This window comes from Leptopilina heterotoma, unplaced genomic scaffold (assembly GCF_015476425.1).
Source record: "Leptopilina heterotoma isolate Lh14 unplaced genomic scaffold, ASM1547642v1 Lhet_97, whole genome shotgun sequence".
In the NCBI taxonomy this organism is placed as follows: Eukaryota; Metazoa; Arthropoda; class Insecta; order Hymenoptera; family Figitidae; genus Leptopilina; species Leptopilina heterotoma.
In genome coordinates, this window is record NW_025111203.1 from 2,222,799 (window position 1) to 2,237,665 (window position 14,867).

At 31.3% G+C, this 14,867-nt stretch overlaps 1 protein-coding gene across 2 annotated transcripts in view; it reads left to right on the forward strand.

The window, feature by feature from the left end:
• Nucleotides 1–14,867, forward strand: part of LOC122512364 (plasma membrane calcium-transporting ATPase 1) — a 221,545-nt gene that overhangs the window by 36,639 nt on the left and 170,039 nt on the right. The window contains exon 3 of one of the 2 annotated variants that reach the window (XM_043628151.1): nucleotides 2,999–3,138. The exons of the other annotated variant lie outside the window; for it this stretch is intronic. The gene's annotated coding sequence lies outside the window, so the exon portion shown is untranslated. The remainder of the gene's footprint in view (nucleotides 1–2,998; nucleotides 3,139–14,867) is intronic. 2 annotated transcript variants of the gene reach the window in all.

The following is a 14,867-nucleotide window of genomic DNA, read 5'->3' on the forward strand; positions in this document are numbered from 1 at the left end:
AGGTATGCAATCATCAATGGGTCAAATTATAATTTTCTCAATCTATGTTCCTCCAAACTCTAGAGTTACCCCAGACTAATGGCATGAATTTTTCCATTTTACACAAAATTACACTCATGTCATCATCAATGACGACTTTAATTATAATGGGCGGAATTTATACTCAGCATTGGAAAATTCACCCTATATTGTCCTTAACAACTCACAAGGGACTTTTTTAGGTCCTAATAGTGTTTCATCTAGTGTTATGGATCTGGTAATGATATCTCCGGCATGGCATTGGCCAATCGTACGTAAGGAAATCAAAGAGCAGAATCTCTAGCTGAATTCCATAAAATCGATAAGGAAGTAAAAAAAACTCTGAGAAACTAGAAAAGGGATTCTTTTTGTTCCTTCTGTAATTCCATGGATCCTTCCATGGGCTCTAAGCGAATTTGGAGTACAATTAGAGCTTTTAATACTCGAAATTTATCAAAATCAACATAAGTTTACAATGTCGACGATGTTTTTATTTATATGGAATGTCCTAATTATCAAGATGGTCTTGATACTCTTCATGAATCTGTCAGACACTTAACGCCATGGTTGGAATTCATTGGTATGTCAAACTCCGGTCCAAAATCACAATTATGCTTTTTCTCAAGAAACCCATGTAACCCAAACCAAGAATCCTATGTAAATTTTTTTTAAAATTTTTTTATCCCTTATTTATAACATTTGTCAATTGATGATACCGATGATACGAAGATGACCGTGGTAAAAGATGACCAATCTGTGCAAAATTCGAACCGAACCGAGTTTTGTTCGGTTTTGGGGCGCCGAAATTTCGAATGTCGAATATTCGACATCCGATTTGGGCTAGTTCGAATGTCGAATTTTCGACATTCGAACTAGGCGAAAAAATTCGAACAGTTCGGTTCGAATTATTTTGCACAGCTCTAATGACCAAACTTTTAATATTAAAATCTTGCAAAAAACTTGAAATAATTACTATTTTCCAATGTGAGTGTTTTGTGTTATATATAATATATTTTACTAATGTTATATTGCACACCTTATTTGCTTGAACAATTTATTACTGTTCGCCACTAACATTAAATATAAAATTATCGATTTAACAAGTGTTTAAACAATTAATTTTTGCTATTTACTAACTCCTTACACAAAGCACCTAAAAACTTTGAGTTTTTTTCCTAATTTTGTAATTTATCCAGCTGAGTATAATTACAAAATTAGAAAATAATTACATGCTTCTACGAAGAAAATTAGCAATTAAGAATAATTTCAGTTTAGTAATCAGCGATTCCAAAAACCCCCAAGTAACGAGTTTCAAAACGAATCCAATTATTTTTTGAATGTCGAAGTCGCGTTCGTGCCTATAGCTGTAAATGTGTTTCTACATATAGCTAGCAAATGCATTTGTTTTGTCTGGTTCAGAATGAATTTATATTCTGCATAACAATTTAAGAATAATTTACATTTTATTTACAAATTTAATATAAACCTGTGTGCAAAATATACCATCACTTTGAATCAGACGAAATATATACATTTTCACGTTATTATAGAAATACTTTTACAGCTAGGTGTCAACCAACCAACCGAAAGATTCTTATACATACATGTACTTGTCAAAATGTACAAACATTATTAGGTATATATAGCATTAAAAATTGACTGGAAATGTTCGAAACTAGTTGGTAAATTTAAAAAATACGAAACTAAAATAACAGTAACTAGGCTTTTAGTACAAAATAAGTAGGTCAAATAATTTAGATATTTTAAGTTAAAATAAAAAATCACTTTCTCAGTTGTCTACAAACGGTTTAGATTTTTAAAATAAAAAGCTTATTACTGTCATAAACCTACCAACTTTCTCTTTTTCACTTTGGTTACCTACGTGGAAAGATTCCTGGAAATTTTTCAGAATCGTTTTCGCTAATTTCCGAAAACGACTTGATGAAATCTTCTATGACTTTTCAGAAAATCAATGTCTTTTGAATCTATCACTCGGCGACACACATATCGAGAAGATGATATCATTACTTTCGAGTCATGTTGAATGGTAAAAGAGTAAAAATATAATGATTAACGATTAGACAGCCCTGCTGTTCTTATCAGAAACGATAAAATATAAATAAAGGTTTTTTCAAAAATATGTATAACTTTTCACATTTTCGGGAAAAGTGTTCTCGACCGTTTGTCAAAACAGATAGTTCTCTACAGACTTTAGAGCAGCAGGAATGTCGAAACGTTAGCCATTGTATTTTTATTCTTTTACTATTCAACATGACTCGAAAGTAATGATATCATCTTCCCAATATATTTTCAGAAAATCCTTCTCCTTAGGTAAGTCTTTATTTAAAGAGAATTGAAATGCTGATTCTAATTGAAAATTCTCGTACGAGCTCATGAATGAGTTCATGTATAAGATCACGTACATTTCAAGGATCACTTTAATCTTTTTTCATAAAAAATAAGTGAACGGCGTTTGACCAAAAATAGAAAAAGACAACATTTAGAGATTTAGAAATTTGCGTAAATTAAATTTAAAATTTAATAAAATTAAAGGGATTTAAAAATTACATAGGTTATGTTGTCAGAAATAAATAATTTTCTTTTTATTGCTTGGTCACAATTTCTGTCAATTGGCGTTTATAAATAAATTTGTCAATTTAAAAAAAAATTTAAAAATTTGGATAAATTAGATTTTGAATTAATTAGAACTTTATGTGAATTTAAACGATGAATAAAAAAATTCAACTCAACAAGTGAAAATTTCGCTTATTCAGATTTAGAGAGTAATATAGTGGTATTTTTAAGAAACTGGTTAATATATATATATTTGTGTACGAGATGCTGTAATGTTTAGGCAACCGTTTTTCTGTCTGGGTTTTCAATACATTCGAAAATATGTTAAAATTATTGGTGTCAAAAACTTAGCTCTTGTATAAGAACTTTCCATTATATTGCACTTATTTTTCAATTTGCATTGTAGGTATATCTTCATAAAAATACTATGGTACACTTCGACTTATGGAAATTGATGTCAAAATGCCGTAAAGGCCAATAAAAATAAAGATGAGACTGAAGAACTCAGATTGCCATTGACACCCGAAAAATATCTGATTGTAAAAGGTAAGAGTTTTATTCCCTTAAAGTGAGTTCCCATTTTGTCAAAGTTCATATTAAAACAGTTTTATTAGTGTGCATTTGTTAAATTGCATTTTTACTTTAACTTTCAATCTCACTGTTAGTGTCCCGATAGCACCGTTTTTGCAGAAAGATAACAGGAAGTTAACTATGTAAAGTTCGATAGCTAACTCGGTTAACTTCCTGTTAACCATCTAGAAAGTTTATATGTCCTTCGATTTAAATATTATTCCAATGTTAACTTTCGGGAAGTTAAGGCCTCAGCACAAGTGAGTCGCAAAAATGCTAGGGAAAGTTCTTGAAAAATTAAAGTAAAAGTTATAAGGAAATCTTCTCAATATGTGACGCTCTATGGTGAAAGGGGCCTTCTTCTAAATAAAATTATGACTAATGTTATAGACCCCTTTCATTGTGGATCATCCATATTCTTTCCTAAAATGAACCACAAAATGCATCCTAAATAATTTGAAGAAAATTTCTCTAAGTTTTTCGTAAATTAGTATAGCGAAATTTCTAAAAATTTTCACAGGCAACTTTCATAATGTTTCACTGTCACCTTGCAAAAAGTTTACAGAAAATTTGCATACTTATTACATTCTTACGCAGAAGTTTTCTATGTCATCTAGGTCTGCGCACTTCATTTAATATGTTAAGTCACTTAAATGTAGGACTGTTATATTTAACAAAAAGTACATACACATCCTGAAAAAAATTAATTAATTTACATTAAACATTCCACAAATTGTACATTCAAATGTTTATTTATTTATCTCAAAAGTTTTTTTTCATAACAATCGGTTGATTTCCCAAGTTCTTTTTAAAAGATTGTTACCGGTCAAGAAAATCTGAATCAGGAATAGAATTTCTAGATAAATCATTTCAAAAAGGTTTTTGAGAAACTTAAAAAATTATGTGCAAATTTCCTTATAACTTTTACTTTAGTTTTTTTAAGAATTGTTCCTTGCATTTTTGTAGCAAATTTACATTGATAACTTTCAGAAACTGCAATCGCCAGACATATAAAGTTGACACAGTTAACTTCCTGCAAAAAACAGTAATATCTGGGTGAAATAAACTCTTCTTAAGATGGGTAAGTTATTTACATACATAGAAAAGAAATGAAGAGAGTGTGAAAGTTTAAGTTAAAAGTGTTAAACACAAAGCACATTAGACTAAATAATTCACATTAAAAAATCGAGCATGAAATTGCGGGTTCACGGGCAACAAAGGGACGTGCAGGATTTCTAATAGCCACTCGCGTATCCGAGGGGGTCGCGGGGACTTTCACTTTCCGACATATCCCCTTATTGCACGTGAACATCAATTATTGTTTTAAAGTTGATTTCATCCTTTGATTCGAGTTGACAAATTTTCATTCTAAATGGAGTAAAATCTAATCACCATTTAGAATACAAAGTTTATACGTTTCAAAAGTTTTAAGTTTACAGACCTATATGCTAAAAATTTGTATATTTTTATGTTATTTATTTACAAACTATAAATATGCACAAGACAGTATTTTATATAGAAACCTTCTTTCTGTGTTGAGAATAACGAGATACAAATTAAAAGACAAGGATTTGACAATATGACGGTTTTTAATTAATATACATTAACACACGTATACACTGAGAAACCTTTTTGTCTGTAACAGAATTTCGAAAGGCTGCTGCTGTCCATTCTGTTCGCAAGCTATGAAGGCCAACGCATAACGGCTTTGCGAACGCAAAGTATGATGAGTTAGAAAAGGACAGAGATTCATTTGTGTTTTTTTCTATTTCGTTCGCAAATGACTATCAATTATGTTAAAAAATATGTTAAAATATATGAGTCCTGCGCGATGAAACGGACCTTACGTCCATACAGTGAATTATACAGAAACTGTATTAGTTGTATTAGTTGTACCTTATACATTACATTAAAAATATTTTTCATTTTGTTAGAAAGTTTACTAAAAGCAGCTCACTCCTTTCCTTACAATTTACCGCCGAGGGTGAGGTACATCTGTCCTAAGGAATTAGATCTTCTTTTCTCAGGGCACGTACATTTGCACCTCCTTCCTTTCTTCCTCGTCAGGGTAACGGAACAACTCGATAGTTTAGATTTAAGCGAAACGAGTTTAACAATTACTAGCGAAACGGCAACTATGTAATTCACTAGCGTCACAGTTATTTTATTGCTTAAATTATATTCTCGATTATTCTCAGATAGAAAACTGGCGAACGATATTTTATTATTATTAAAGTTGTACAGCTTCAAAGCAAAGGTAGCGTCCCTACTACTAAAGTAAGACGCTCTCCACAGTTTAGACAGTCACAAGATAAAAATTAGGAAGCAGCGCACCAAAACCACAGTGAAGCTGCTGAAGTCCAAAAGTTCTCTCAGTGTTGGGTAAGTGAGATAAAGAACCTGTACACCACGAAGGGGCACAAACGAGAGAACAATTCTAACTTTGACTGCCAATAGTTTTAAACATGACCACCAACTTAATCTGTCTATTAGTGACAAAAGTTTAAATATACCAGTAACCAATAAGTTTTTAAATGTTTTCTTTAACACTATCTCCTAAACTTTTTTAATTTCGCATTAACTTGCAAAACAATCTTCAAGTTCACTAATTTCGTCCATAATTTAGGAGAAACTACGCCTAGCTTTTCGCGTAACTTTTTAAATGGTACTCTTAGAATGGATTTTACTAAGATTTTTATTTTATTTTTTTGCAACTTGGTCGTCACTTGAAACATGCTCGATTTTTAACTATTTATTCTGAATTTTCTCACATACAAAATGAAATGGCACAAAAATGTACTTGGAGCTTTTGGGAAAACTCGCATTCTTAGCCAATTTAACAGTACTCGCGTTGTCTACACGAAGTGATAGTACTTCCTTTAAGGGTTAGATTTCACTAAATAGTTGTTTCGACCATACTGCATCTTTTGCTGCTTTTCTGGCTGTCACATATTAAGTAGAGCAGTGCAAAATTCGAACCGAACCGAGTTTAGGTCGGTTTTGGGGCGCCAAAATGTCGAATGTCGAATATTCGACATTCGAACTAGGCGAAAAAATTCAAACAGTTCGGTTCGAATTATTTTGCACAGCTCTAATATGAAGCTTCTGTGGTTGACAATGAGACTTTTTGGTGTTTTCTTTCCTTTCTACTACACCACTAATCGAACGACATGAAGTTTTATTACTCACAGAGCCGGCATCACTGTAAGATTCCAGATCTTCGAGTAAACCTGCATCGAATGCCCATTTCAACGGTGCCTTGTAGGTATTTGAAAATCCGTTTGACCATCGACCAATGTTGTTCACTTTGATTTTTGAAAAATTGTGCCACATAAATCATCGCAAACTTAATGCAAGTGACTGAGCGTTAAGAAACAATTCAAAAGAGAATAAAACTTTCTTTAAAACATTTGTTCCAGCATCTGAAGGTGTATTTTGAGAAGTATACACCCTTCCGAAGTTTGCAAATGCGTTGACTTCTTCTATCTTCGTACCCTTTAGGTTATTGCCAGCATACATATGTTTCATCCACTATTGTGCCGTTGAGGAATGCTGTCTGTACATCAAAATTGAGCCATTTCCAAATCTTCGTTCACTGCGATACTAATAATTGAATGAATCGTGTCGATCCTTAGTCAACTTCTCCAGATTGACTAAACCCACAAGCAAACAGACGCACCTTGTAACGAGACATTTTCAATAAATATTTAACTGAGTAGGTGATATCCGTTTTTCGAACGAAAATATGTCACTGCACTTAGTGACAACATTCTTTCTTTGAATGACAACATTTTGTCGTGTGACACATTTTCTTGTGTGTAGTACACGGTTCCAAAAACATGAAAAATTTCAAAGTTGATATTGCTATTTGTAAACTACTCGTGTGGTATTTTTCCGTCGACATTACTTGGTCCTTATCTATACAACGTAAAACAATGATATCACTGCTTCCGCCTAAAAAATTTTGTCAAATATTCGACCAAATCATAATTCGAGCGAGATTCACTACAGTTCTGTTGGTGCGTTTAGCTCAGTGTACGGACTTGTAACACATATTATCACTCCATTCGAATCAAAGAGTTTTAAACACCAACCAAACCAAAGTAACAAAAAATTTTCAAATGTTTACTTTAACACTAGATCATTATTTATAATTTACAGTTTATTTCAATCTTACAATCATTTACTGATTCAACGTAGTCTTTATGAAACCTTTCAAAAAGTTAAGAAATATGGTATTTTTCTGATTATTATCACATAGCACTATTTTTTCCAGAAAATTATCTTTAAGTTATCAAGCATAAGTTAGGAAGTTATTTCTGATAAGTTTCCTGATCCTCTGAATGTCCCCCCATATAAACTTCTCGAAGTTAACTTGCTGGTAGTTATTAATGTGAGTGTGCCGAAAAGAACAAGGAAAAGTTTCTTAAAGAAAATGTAGAAACATAAAAGAATATGAATCTCAAGTCAGATTAAAAAAATTTTAAGGTTTTAACCTTTTTATGGCCACCAAGAATTAAAAAAATTTTTAAGAATCAATAGATTTAATCTTCACTAGATCGGATCTCACTCTGTGTGGATTAGTCCGTATTAATAAATTGTACCTATATCTACTAGAGTTTTGCACTAACTTGGACGAAATTTTACGCCGCTAAACAAAATTTAAAAAGCTTTAACAAATTTTTTAAAATTTTTTTGTCTAAAATTTATAACATTTATATTTGATACAATTATTATTTACTTAATATTTATAATAGTTGAAGTTTTTTGTTGTGGCCTTTGGTCAAGAAATTAAGAATTTTTTATTACATTATAATATTTTATTATAAAGGTCTATAATATATCAAAAAACTTCACTTAATATTTATATTTCTTAAATGTCTTATCTAACATTTAGTTTTTTAAAATTCCGGCTTTAAATTTGTAATGAGCGACTCCAAAAATCCCAAAATGACGAGTATCAAGCGAATCTAATTATTTTTTTATATTTATTATCCGCCATTTAGAATTTTAAAAATCCGATGAAAATTCGTTAATCAGCGTTTCCAAAACCCTTTAAGTAACTAGTATGAAGCGAATTCACACAATTAGCAGGTAATATTACAGTCATATTGAAATGTCCGCCTGATAGTGACACTCTCTAAATCTGAATATGTGGAAATGCACATATTTGAAAGTTGTAAGTCGCTCTCTCATTCATTAAATGCATACATACACTTAAAATAAGTGAAATTTCACTCAGAATAAGTGTATAATAAGCGCTCTAAAAACGCTTTGAAATTAAAGAAAAACATATACCTACAAGAAACATTTTCTTTTAAATTTTAAAACGTGAAAAAAATAGTTAAACTGTATGAATGAGGTTCAAATGCTACTGATTTTGTGTAATCGAATGAGATCTAGTGACTAGATCTCAGGGTTGCTACAGAACCTGGAAAACCTGGAAAATTCAGGGATTTTTTAAAAAAAGGTCTGGAATACCTGGAAATGTCCTGGAATGTCCTGGAATTTTAAGTCATATTTTCAGTAGACACCCTGTCTGTGCTTTAATAATCAAATACACTGCAAAAACTAGCGTCTTCGAAACGTCTTATTTTAAGACATTAGTCGTTTTGAAAACGTCTAGTCTGGAATAAATGACTAATTCATCTGTCTTTCATGCAAAGTGTCTAAAAATTTGAGACACTTCTTGCGTCTTACAAATGTAAACAAGTCACTTTCAGTGCTTATAATTTAAGACATATAATGTAGACGGTAAAAGTGTCTACATTTAAGTCATTTTTGCTAATTTAAGACGTTTTCGAAGTAAGACACTTTGAATAAAAGACATTTTGTGTATTTGAGTATCTTCGGTAATATTCGTCTTGCCTCGTCTCGATGAAAGTTTCCCGCGCAATATCAATGCATACATGCATTTTTAGGTTATGTATCGATTCAAGCAGAAATTTCATCTGAATGAAGACACTTTAAACGTCTCCAAAATAGTCACTTTTAACGTCTCCAAAATAGTCACTTTTAACGTCTTCCTGAAAGACATCCCAAAACGTCTTACAAATGAGGACAAAAGTGTCTCAAATATAGACACCTGTTTTTGCAGTGTAGAGATAATCTAACGTGAATATTTTTATAATACAGAAAAATTGCTCTAATTTATAATGTTCAAAAGGTGACCTGGAAATTTATCAGATTTGGTACTGGAAAACCTGGAAAAGTCATGGAAATTTAAAAACAGATTTCTGTAGCAACCCTGTAGTCTCTAAATCTGAATAAGTAAAAAGTCTTCCACGTAAAAAAATAAATGCATATATATATATATATATATATATATATATATATATATATATATATATATATATATATATATGAACCTGAAATAAGTGAAATTCAACTTATTCATAAGTGATATTTCACTTAATTTAAGAGGATATACTTATTTTTTACGTGGGAGACGTTTGAAGTGAGTACAATTTTTAAAAAAAATACATCTCTTTAGCATTTCTGGAACTGGAGATATTTATGAAAATTTTGTTGGAAGTGTAAAATGAAAAAACCGAGTTTGAAAATTTTCCGTATAAGAATGCTTTCATGAAGATGCAAAAATGTGTACAAATGGATTAAATTGCCGCGCCGCAGTGGTATCTCTGAGTTCTTTAGTTTGCGACAAAATATTATAAAATACAAAAATCAAAAACATTTGTACTATTCTGTTTTAATTGTATTAAATTAAAGAATATATGGATAATAGAAAACATTTATTTTTTCAGTAATTCATTGCTTTTTGTGGGGAAGGAGAGCTATTAATAATTCCATTAAAATAAAACAAAACAACATTTTACAATATATCCCAAATAAGTTAAACGCAAATCAAATTGGGAAAATTACGTTTTTAGACTACATTCAAAATGATGTTCTAAAACCTACCGCACTCAAATGGAAAAAAGAAAACTTTTACAATAAAAACTTGTACATTTCTTCTAAAGAGGGTTCATTTTTTATGCTTATACCAATTCACGGATCGGTTAATTAACTGATGGTTAATTAACTTAATTAATTAATGTGAAGATGCTGGTTTTGTAGATGCACTTTAAGGTGGCTTTTAACAGGGGATATTATGTGAGGTAAGGCTTTTTTGTTGGGAAAAAATATTATTTTATGAAATCAGTTCTATTGCATTTAAAAATCCACTCATGTCATTTTCAATCATGTTGATAACAATTTAATAATGTGTTTAATATGTTTAGGAAAAAAATATACATACTGAGAAAAAAGTTGTGAAATTGTAAAAAATTATTCTTTTATTTAAGGACAATGTGTCTATGGCCTAGATCCAGTAAGGGTCTTGTTGGCATGTGGACTAACTAAAAAAATCACATTAGTAAGAAAAGGTTGATATATGTCAATCCTTTTCTTATTAATGTGATTTTTTAGTTAGTCCACATGCCGCACCAGGACCCTTGACGGATCTGAATCACTTCTCTTAGGTAAAAGTTCGTTATAAATTCGTTTGCCGTTTGGAAAGTTGAAATCTATCCTCAGGAGCCAAATTTATTTACAGTTGAGTGAGAAAACTTTTTTTTATAAAAAAAGGAAAAATGAAAAATCAAAGATATGCGATTTTCTCATTGAAGCTCAATGCAAAATTTCAATCCCCCAAAAAACCTAAAAACAGTCTTATAAATTCTTATAATAAAAGTCCAATTAGGTCCAACATGTACAAAATTTTGTAATTTTTTGTACACCGTTTTGATTTTACTGCATCCGCTAATGTATGTTTTTATTTTTATACTGATTTCAAGAAGCGTTAATGGGTTAAAGAGATGAGGAAATTTTTCACCCTAATTGTCGTCTGAAAATACGGACAGATTTTTTAAATATTTCTATTAGAAGTTCATACGCATCCGATTCCATTCAAATTTAGTACGAAATTTTGTACTTATTTTTGTTTGAAAAAGATTCCTCAATGACATGCATATTCGTAACGGAATTAGACATAGAATCCTATCGAAATCCGTTCGCTATTGGAGTAAAATTGCTTTTGAAATTCAGTCTAATTATTTTTATCCGGGGCTGGAGCGGTTTAAATGACGAAATTGATAAACAATTATTTTCCAATAAATTTTTCTCTAGACTTTTTATCACTCTTAACAGGTAACATTACGAATACTTAATGTGATATTACAGTGATATAAAAAAAACGAATGTAGAAATCGTGTAACGTAATATCAGGTATTTTAACCCCTTCGCTGTTTTTGGGACAATATTCATATAATTGGCCTAAATAATGTCCAGCAAAATCAGGTCAATGAATTTTTATGAAACTTAGTGTACAAGCGTTTTTGCGGTCACTGAATTCAAATATGACATAAAAAAATTCAAAATGGCGGATCCAATATGGCGGCCAAAATTTTTTAATTTCATAATCAGATATTCATCAAAACTAGTATACATATATAAAAGTTTTTGCGGTCGTTGGTTCTAATTCTGACGAAAAAAATTACGTCCGCCATTTTGGATCCTCCATTTTGAATTTCTAAAAATGAATGTCAAATTTCAATTCAGCGACCCAAAATATCCCTTGATACTGAAATTGATGAAAATCCAAATAAATTTTAAAAATTATGTCCGCCATTTTGAATTTTTAAAAATGAAAGTCAAGTTCGAATTCAGGGAGCCCAAAAACCCTTGTACACCAAATGTGAGTTAAATTTAAAAAATCGTTTTTTTCATGAATTTTACTTGTTTTTAAATTGTTATATTACTTAATAGTACATTTCGTAACAAGTGTGAACTGATGGCGTTTTTGAAACGAGCGCAATGTTTCCCAGGTAGAAAAATTTAATGGAAGCCTAGATATATGCTAGCGCCACCACTGGAATTTGTATGGCAGTTTATCTCGCCGACGTCTTCTAGCGCCTTGCATGGCGCGAGCACTTTCTGCTAGAATGCAACATAACCACAAATATCGCTATTGCATAAGGTATCAACGGTGTTTGTTTTTTTGTTAAGGAAATTTTAAAAAATATTTTAAGTAATTAATCTAACAATTTATCACCAAGAATAACAATAAATACTTTTGATGAATTAAACATATTAATTTCTCTAAATTCAAATTAGAAAACATAACCTCGAACGTCTGGATTTATGTTTTCTTTATTTTTAATTGACCTGTCAGAACAGTTTTATTGGTTTTAAATAAGAACATAACTTTTGCAATTAAATTATAAGTGATTTTTTAATAATAATTTAAACTTTTGGAGATAATTTTCATAAACTAATATGTATATATAATTCCACAAGGTTAAGAAGTGTGATTACATTTATTAAAACGAAAAGTGTAATTAATTCTTTAAATATGTATAATTTCCATTGTAAACAGATAATTAGTAAATATTTTTTATATATACTTTTATTTAAAGTCATCAAATGAAATGACATATAAGAATAATTGTTTAATTCGCGAAATAAATTTTTGGCAGGTGAGGTTATGTACATTCTGTTATGTTCGCATTCTAGCACTGCGAGCAGAATGCGAGGAAGGTGCTAGAGCACAAAAGTGTTTCAAATGCTGTCAGCGCCACTACAGCGCAATGGCGTGCGAGAGTGGCACCTTACTAGCGCCACCAAATTTTTCTACTAGGGTTTTGAAACGAGTTGTAGGCTAGGCGCCTCGACTACAACTCGTTTCAAAAACTTGCGCGAGATTCAAAAGCAGTTCACGCAAGTTACGAACGATACTTTTTATAATAAAGTCATAAAAAAGGCGTTAAAAACGAGACACCCAGATTTGTCACAAAACTAGTTTACCGATATACATTCAAACGTACTAAAACGTTTTGTCATTGACAATTGAAAGGTAAACAATTCATTTCAGTATTAATGTTGAAAAACCTTTGGTGTGGCCTGCAAGGAGAAGGGTACTTCTCCCGTTCCCAAATAACCATCTCCAAATCATAGGCTCCAAATATTAATTATTCTGACAGTTGATAAAAAAAAGTGAGGCTACTATTCTCGATAAAAACGTCGACTCATGCTGTCCTTCTCACTTGGTTCATCGCAGTCGTTACATTATTTTTCTTTTTCGTACTCTGGGGTAGTCTTATTTGCACTCCGTACGAATAAGAGCTCTTAGGCTGCGGTTACACCTCTGCAGGCTGCCTGCCTGCGCAGGCAGGAGCAACGAGAGTAAGGGAGAAGTTTGAAATCACTGACTCTCTTACTCTTGTACGTTACCATGACAACCTGCAGGCAGGCAGGCTGCCTGCAGAGGTGTAACCGCAACCTAATGACGCTCTGTTCAAGAAAAGGCAGTTTTCTACTTATCTCCGGAGTACCAAAAAACGCCGTTTTTATGACTGAGTTATAAAAAAAAAAAAAAAAAAAAAATGGAATACATGGCTACTTGACCTTCGGGGACTAAAAGGCCAATAACCAAAACCAAACCAAACCAAACGATATAAAAGAATTTATTTTATAATTTACATAAGAAATTGTATTTATTTTGCGGTAACGACCCAACGTTGAGTCGTTAACAGGCAACGGGTTAAGTTTGTAAACACATGGAGAAAAATGAGTTTGCTATTATATGGATAGCTAATTTTTAGCTATTACAGACAATAATTAGCTGTTTTAGCAAAAAAAAGTTAGCTATTTTAGCTAATTATTAGCTGCATTAGCTAACAATAATTGCTATCCATATAATAGCAATTAAGGTTAGCTAAGGTAGCTAAAAATTAGCTGAAATAGCTAACTATTTTGCTCCGTGCAGGAAAACTCAGAATTAGTATTATGATTCAGGCAATTTTTTAAAAAAGAAAAATGGAAACATTCTTCAATGAGTAAGAGAAATTAAGAAAAATTTACAAAAATAGACATTTTTGAGGGTTATTTATAAATACAGAAGTAGACTTAAAAAATATATTTTGGTAATTAATAATAATAACGTACGTGTACGCTTGTAATTAGATTTGTAAATGGGTCAGAATTCGTGAAATTTTCACGAAAAATAAAAAGTTTTTTTTTAATCGAAATGTTAAAAAAACATTTCTACTTGGCCCTCAGAATGTGTCCACCAAGAACAGAAAAATCATTTTTTTATAAAAGTTATTGTAAAATGAATTTTTTTTGCAACTTTATAAACAAAATTTTATTTCCCCTACACGGAGAAAAATGGATAGTCAAATTTATTATCTAGATAATCATGGGTGATGATCTTGGATACTCAACTATAGGACAACCATCTACACGGAAAAAATAAGTCGCGGAAATTTTCCTCGACTTTGTTGAAGACTCTCGGATTTAGTGGAAAGTGTTTTAAAAATCATATTCACAGTTTTTGAAGAAATAGACTACATTTGAAGAAACTTTCCGCGACTGTCGAAGAAAATGAAGACTCCACGCGCATGTAACCGATTCCGCCACAGTCGCGGAAAATTACAAACCTGAATTTACTCTACAGCGTTCTAATTTTTAATTGACAGTCGCGGAAATTATTTAGAATTTTTTAATGTATATATTAATATCGACACATTGAATAATAAAAATAATAATAATCTTGACAATCAATTGTCATAAATTGTTAAAAAAAAATGTTAAAAAAACAGTGTTTATTGGTTTTAACGCGCGCAACTTTTGTGCGCACCATTTTCCGCGACTCGTCGACGAAACCTTCTATGAAGTGTTAGAATAATTCCGAGACTGTTTTCCGC